Raw genomic sequence first — 7266 nt, forward strand, 5'->3', positions numbered from 1 at the left:
GGGTGGATAAGTAACATTTGACAGTGACAAGGTGGGAAGACAGAACAATAGGAAGGGTGTGGCACAAAGTGCAAGGGAAAACAAACAGAAAAGCAGGCTCTGCCGATCCACCTGTCAGCACCTCTCCAGTGGAACTGTCCCAGTGATTCCTGACACTACCAACAGCAGTTATAGTTATGTAGGTGTAATCATGTATACATACATGATAAGTGCATACAAACCCTCTCTACCTCATAAACAATATAAGCAGCTGCTTACTGTCCTGCAACTGCAGCTTAAAAATGTTAGCGGATGAAAATATGTTGTCAGTAAAGCATGAGTACTAGTATTATAATCAGGTCAAATATTATCAGGACATTGTCTTAGCTTAAATGCAGCAAAGTAACATGCAGTTGTGTGTACATGCATAATGACTGTCTGAATAGATGAATAAACATTTGTTACAATGAATCATATAAACTGTAAAGAAACTACATCCCTAGACATATTTATATATGTATGTATGTTTATATGACATGCTTGACATGGTTCATTTTTTTCTGGTCATCCACGTCATCCAGATCTTCTCTATTAATAATTTTATATTAGATCATATAAAATTGCATTTACAGCACTGGGTAGTGTGATGGATTTATAACTCCCAATGTATTTCTATCTGAAATGTTGCTGAGTTTGTATTTGGGCATGTTATTGTTTTAAAGAGTTGTTGAAAACAGTGATAAACCTCAATAACTAAACTGTATTGGTTGTTTCAGAAACATTACATGACAAGAGCATACCTAATAATCTGTGGTCTCTGGGTTTGTAACAGTGTTCAGAGTTAAAACTGAATTGAATTGAACTGAACTCAAACTGGACACTGTGCACAAGAGAAAAAAAAAATGCTGGACTAATATATAAGGCAGTTCTAGTCACTTGTGTAAAAATACCAGGAATTGGTCTGTAGTGGTTATACCATCTGAAGAGATAATTCTATGTGAAGTGCAGGTTTCCTGTGTAATGCTTTAACACAAACAGATTAAAGTACACACAACATATGAAATGAATTGACAAAGCACTGCAGTGTTAAATTACACAGATATACTCCATCCCAACAGAAGCAACAAAGCATGAGAGGTCTAATTCTTATATCCTGCAAAGCCTCAAACTCATTCCTTAGTTCTGGAGATTTCCTCATTACCTCATCACTGGTCTGAGTGAATTATCCTAGATGCTATATATAGTTCAATGTTATATATGTGGAGCCATAGCTTGTCTTTAGTGCACTTCTAATTTAATTAGAAATTGCTCCTAAGAGTGAAGGAGAGTGTGAATGTGTTTGCATGATGCACTGTGAAAGACTGGCATCCCATCAAGAAAGGAGCTGTCTCTAAATAATACAACATTTACCAGTAATATAAACTAAATTAAAAATATACATTTTGAGAGAGAAAGAAAACTGTGTCAATGTTTTTGTACAGTGCAGCTGGATTTCCTGTCACTGTGGGCGCCAGAGCACAGTAATATAGTGCAGAGTCTGATACAGCAGCAGAGGAGATGATCAGATCCACTTTCTTATCTTTAAGTGTAGCATTCATTCTTGGGGGAATGTTAGCACTTAGATCTCCATATTGGTGAATATAAAGAAGGAACTCAGGTTTAGATTTTGGATATTGTCTGTACCAGTGCAGGTAGAATCCTGTAGCACTTGTTACATATTCACAGGACAGAGAAACATCATCACCTTCATCTACAACATTCTGAGTGAAAAGTGGCTTTATTGAATCTGCCATGGAGTCACCTGTCATAGAGAAGAGAACATAAAGTTTAACACAATCAAGCCAGAATTACACACAGAAATCATGCTTTCTATAACACCAGACAATTAATAAACAATACATAATATCTAAACTAACAAAAGGTGTTAACTCACCTAGTGAAAGCCACAGACACATGAATATAACAGTGAACATGATGACTGGTTTTAGCTGAATGAAAAAGCTCTTTCTGTACTCTAATATATTACCATGATAAATGTTCAGGAAGCTCCACCCCCCAGCATCACATGACAGTGTCTCCAGTGTTGATGACAGTGAAACATCCTGGCTTTACATTAAGCCTTGTTTGGGAAACTGTGCTGAAACTCTTTACATAGTAAACAAAAAACAAAACAAAACTGACAGCAGGAAAAAATAATACTAATAATTAAAACGAGTAAATATTTTATTTTATTATTTTTTATATTTTATAAGTGGTGTCTGGACAATAAGGTATTTGAAAGCATGTTTATTAAATAGAATTACATTTTCATGAGGTGGTATTTTATTATGTGAGGAACAAACCAGGCTCTTTTCTTTCTGTTATCTTTTATTCTTTATTGTCATTTAACTCATTGCTTAATAAAACCGCTGTGTAAAACTAGTTGACTTGATCTCATATCTGCTGATTGGTCATTTAAACATGAAACTGTGTTTATAAAGAAAGGGTAAAGTTTCTTATCCTATGACAAGAGAATCTGTCCAGAGCCCATTTTATTCAATGCAGCTGTAATGTGCTTGTCCTTGGTGGAGACAAAAATATTACAAATATAAGTCAAACATTTTTAATGAAATTGTATGTAATAACTGCAAATTCTACATATAGGTCTAGCACTATGTATGTAGGATTGAACAACAGATAGAGTCTATATTATTTTGCAAAGAATTATGTATAATCACAGAAGTCTACATATTTGGGCATGTGAGCAGGGTTCTAGTATTTGGCCAACAATAAGATAACTCACTACACCATCTTCTGGAGAAAAGAGAAAGACATTAACAAACAAGTCTATTTTTATTCACAAATCATAACAACAAATAATAATTTGCAGAACATAACTTTATTCAACTTCTGAACTTCAGCTGAGTAAACTAGGGAACTACAGTATCTTTCAAAACAACAATATTTTTCCCAAATCAACAAACTGTTGTTTATAGTCGACAAAAGTAGCCATCTAATTATATTTTGTCAGAATGATTTACATTCCAGAAACTTCACTGGGTTGGGTTCAGTATCTGCTATAACATTGTGATGCAGTGCAGCTGTGATTCAAACTGGGCTGCATTAATCTGTGTATTACTGCATTATGCATGTTTGATTATCTTTATATAACAATTTACAACTTTTTAATTAATGAAGAAATAAAGGAGTCAAAAAAGCATAAAATGAATTTTTTGGTAATGATTTTGAGATCCAGCAGGGATGCTGCTCTGTACAGCAGGTGAACTGTGTGAGCTACAGCATGACAACTCTCTAAATCAAACAATATTCCTTTTTAAATGTTGAACCAGTTTGAACAGACCTATGGTAGAAATTACCACTGACAAGAGACAGAAAAAACGTGTGCCTCTTTTTTAATATTCATTTTTAATAAAGTAACATTGCCTAAATCAATCACTTATGCAGAAATTCATTCTCATTGCACATCTCTAGTGCATTGGTTTTCACTTAGAGTGTGTTTAGTAAAGTGAGAGTAAACTGAAAGTCTGCACTTTAATCTCATATCCATTCATTAATTTCAGCTCCAATATTTCACTTCAGACAGTTACATTAACCATAATAATATTTGATTTTCTGTCTCAGATGTCTCCAAATGTAGCTCTGCCCACTCATATTTATTCATATTTACTTCATACTGCAATGTAATATTTCACTCATCTACTACTCCATTAGCACAGCCTAGAATGAAAAAAAAAACTACAGCTTTAAACCTTGTGGAACCAAGCCCCAGATCCACCCTGAAAAATCCCCAACCTTGCTATGAGGAGGAGGAGGACAGAAAACTGATACAGGACTTCGTTGCATGGTGCGACTGTAACCATCTGCACCTCAACACAACAAAGACCATGGAGATGGTGGTGGACTTCAGGAGACCCAGGCCTCAACTGGAGCCTGTGACCATCAACAGTGACTGTGTGGAGTTTGTCAAGACCTACAAATACCTTGGAGTACAGCTGGATGATCAAATGGACTGGACTGCCAACACAGACACTCTGTGCAGGAGAGGACAGAGCCACCTGGACTTCCTTAGAAGGCTGGCGTCCTTTAACATCTGCAAAAAGATAAATAGATAGATAGATAGATAGATAGATAGATAGATAGATAGATAGATAGATAGATAGATAGATAGATAGATAGATAGATAGATAGATAGATAGATAGATAGATAGATAAAACTTTACTGTCATTGCAAAGTACAGGTACATAGTGACGAAATGCTGTTTAGCATCTACCAGAAGTGCAAATAGTAGAAATTGTGCAAATGAACAATTGCAGATAAATATGTGAATATGTACAACAATAAATAAGGCTATGTCAGAGTGTGCATAGAGAGGTATGTGCAAGTTGTATTTACAACAGTAAAGTGTAAAGTGTAATCATAAAGCACAGTAGTATAGAGCAGAGTCTGATACAGCAGCAGAGGAGATGATCAGATCCACTTGTTTATCATCATGAACTTTAACAGACATTCTTGGGGGAGTGTTGGGACTTAGATCTCCATTTTGATAAATATAAAGAAGGATCTCAGGTTTAGATTTTGGATATTGCCTGTACCACTGCAGATTCTCTACAGTACCACTGAAGTCTTTGTAGCTGCAGGACAGAGTAACATCATCACCTTCATCTACAACATTATGAGGGAAAAGTGGCTTTATTGAATCTGCCATGGAGTCACCTGTCATGGAGAAGAAAATGTAATGTATTTAACCTTTACACAATCAAGCCAGAATTACATACAGAAATCATGATTTCTAACAGCACACAATTAATAAACAACACATAATATATAAACTAACAAAAGGTCAATGTTAACTCACCTAGTGAAAGCCACAGACACATGAATATAACAGTGAACATGATGAATGATTTTAGTTGAATGAAAGCTAAAAGCTTCTGAACTCTTTTTGTACTCTGAAATATTAACATGATAAATGTTCACGAAGCTCCACCCCCCAGCATCACATGACAGTGTCTCCAGTGTTACTGACAGATTGTTGATCTTTACTGAAACATTCTGCCTTGTTTGGGAAACTCTACTGAAACTGTTTACATAGTAAACAAAGAAATTATTCTATTAATGTATTTATTCAATTTTATAAAAATTTACTAACAATAAAAATGAGTAAATATTTTAGATTAATATTTTATAAGTAGTGTCTTGACTTGTGGCATTTATTTGTTTGTTGTGATAAAGCATGTTTATTAGAGTTCATATTATTCTGCAAAGAAGTATTTATAACAGAGTCTACATCTTTGGAGGATGTGAGCAGAGTCCTAGCACCTGACCCACAATAAGATAACTCACTACACCATCTTGTGGGGAAATAAGAAAGACTTGGTTTTTAAGGTAATTGAAGGTAATTTATTTATTAATGACATTAATAATAGAGAAAAAGAGCTGCAGAGGAACAGAAACTTTTCCTCCAACAATTTTCTTCATCTATTGATCAAGAGGAGAATAAACTGTGCAGCTGAGCCTTTCCTCATTAATGTTCAAGAACACGTCTGTTATAAACAATCAGCTAAAAGAACATTCTCACTCTAACTACATTTCACTGGCAATCAGAAACTGATGTATTTATTTTATAGTTATGTTTGGTTACTTAAAGATGATTGTGATTACATTAAACAGTGTATTCTGGGTGGATGAATTGTTGTCAACAGCCTTTAATATTAATACACCAATTTATTTGAATTTACTGACAACAATTTATTATTAAGCAACTTTTTAAAATACTTGTCTTTTGGTTTGTAACTTGCAAACTAAAGGACTTAGCAATAACAGCAATAGTGAAGAAAACCAAGTGGGCATAATAACATTGTTATCCTGAGTGTTTAGTTAGTTTGTGTTTATCTTTTGAAATAAACATCATATTTATTCATATTCATGACAACTCTGCTTTACCTCACACAGCAACTCTTTCTCATCTACTAGACAATTAGCAAATCTTAGTATGCTAAAACTACAGTAAAACCAAGCCCCAGATCCATAAGCTGCAGCTGCAACCTAATGAATGGTCATTCAATCAGAGTTTATTTTTATTACCTACTTTATCCTGGTCACACTTCCACAACTGTCTATATACATTATATATACACACCTTCATTCATTCATTCATGCTTTGTCCTGGGCAGGTGAATCTGGAGCTTCTCCCAGCAACACTAGGGATGATGCAGGAATACACCCTGGATGATACAGCAGTCTAATGCAGGACAAAATGCACAGACACATTCACACACTCATTCAGACTTAGGGGAAATTTAGTGTCAGCAGTCCACCTTAAGTTGGAACGTTTAAATCACAGTACAAATAAGAAAACAGAGGACAAGCTCAAAAGGCAAGAGTCATCATCCCTCCATCAAATAATTATGTTTAAGATTATAGACATTACCCTTATGTGCAATCAAACCTTGTCACTAATGTTTTATTATTTTTTTTATATCTGTATGATCAAACTCACATCTGTTCAAATGAACATGCAGAATAAACATTTAATAAATGAATGTACATGTAGATTTATGAATTAAAGTATTGTTGTGTTAATCCCTCATGTTTCTTTTTAGGCTATTAGCTCCAGCTGCAAATGTTTTCACAAATGTTGTTTGTGTCTGTGGTTAACTGATAAGTTGGTAAAGTGAGTCTCTTTCATCTTCTGTGGTTAGAGAAACTTAATATACCATGTTGATGTTTTTGTAAAGCCTTTCAGTGACTCTGTATCACTGTGCTACGTCTCTAAGAGCACAATGATAGAGTGCAGAATCTGAGAGCTTTAGACCTCTGATAGTAAGTTCAGTAGAGTCTCTGCTTGTTTTCGACTCTAGTCGACGATCATCAGGAGTGCTATCAACACCTGCATTTGACCTTGCACCTTTATACAGTAAAAACTGTGGTGCACTGTTAGGATATTGTTTGTACCAGTAAAGATAAATATGATCACTGCTTGCCTCATATGAACATTTCAGAATAACAGTCTCTGCTTCTTTCCTGACAATGTTTGCATCTGTTGGCTCAATTTTATCTGCAAAGCTACCTGGTGTGACAAAAATATAAAGAAACATGTCAGTGAAGTATTTTTTGTAATTCCAATATTGACTTAAGGAATCAAGAAATTACTAGATTAATACAAACATGCTTATTAATTAATGCAATTATTTAACTGATTAAATACCATTGTAATAATTAATAACTGATTGAAAATTACCTGTAACTAGAGTGAGAATCAGTGGTATGTATCTCACTATGTACAG

Source organism: Hemibagrus wyckioides, unplaced genomic scaffold (genome assembly GCF_019097595.1).
Source record: "Hemibagrus wyckioides isolate EC202008001 unplaced genomic scaffold, SWU_Hwy_1.0 Contig30, whole genome shotgun sequence".
Taxonomy (NCBI): Eukaryota; Metazoa; Chordata; class Actinopteri; order Siluriformes; family Bagridae; genus Hemibagrus; species Hemibagrus wyckioides.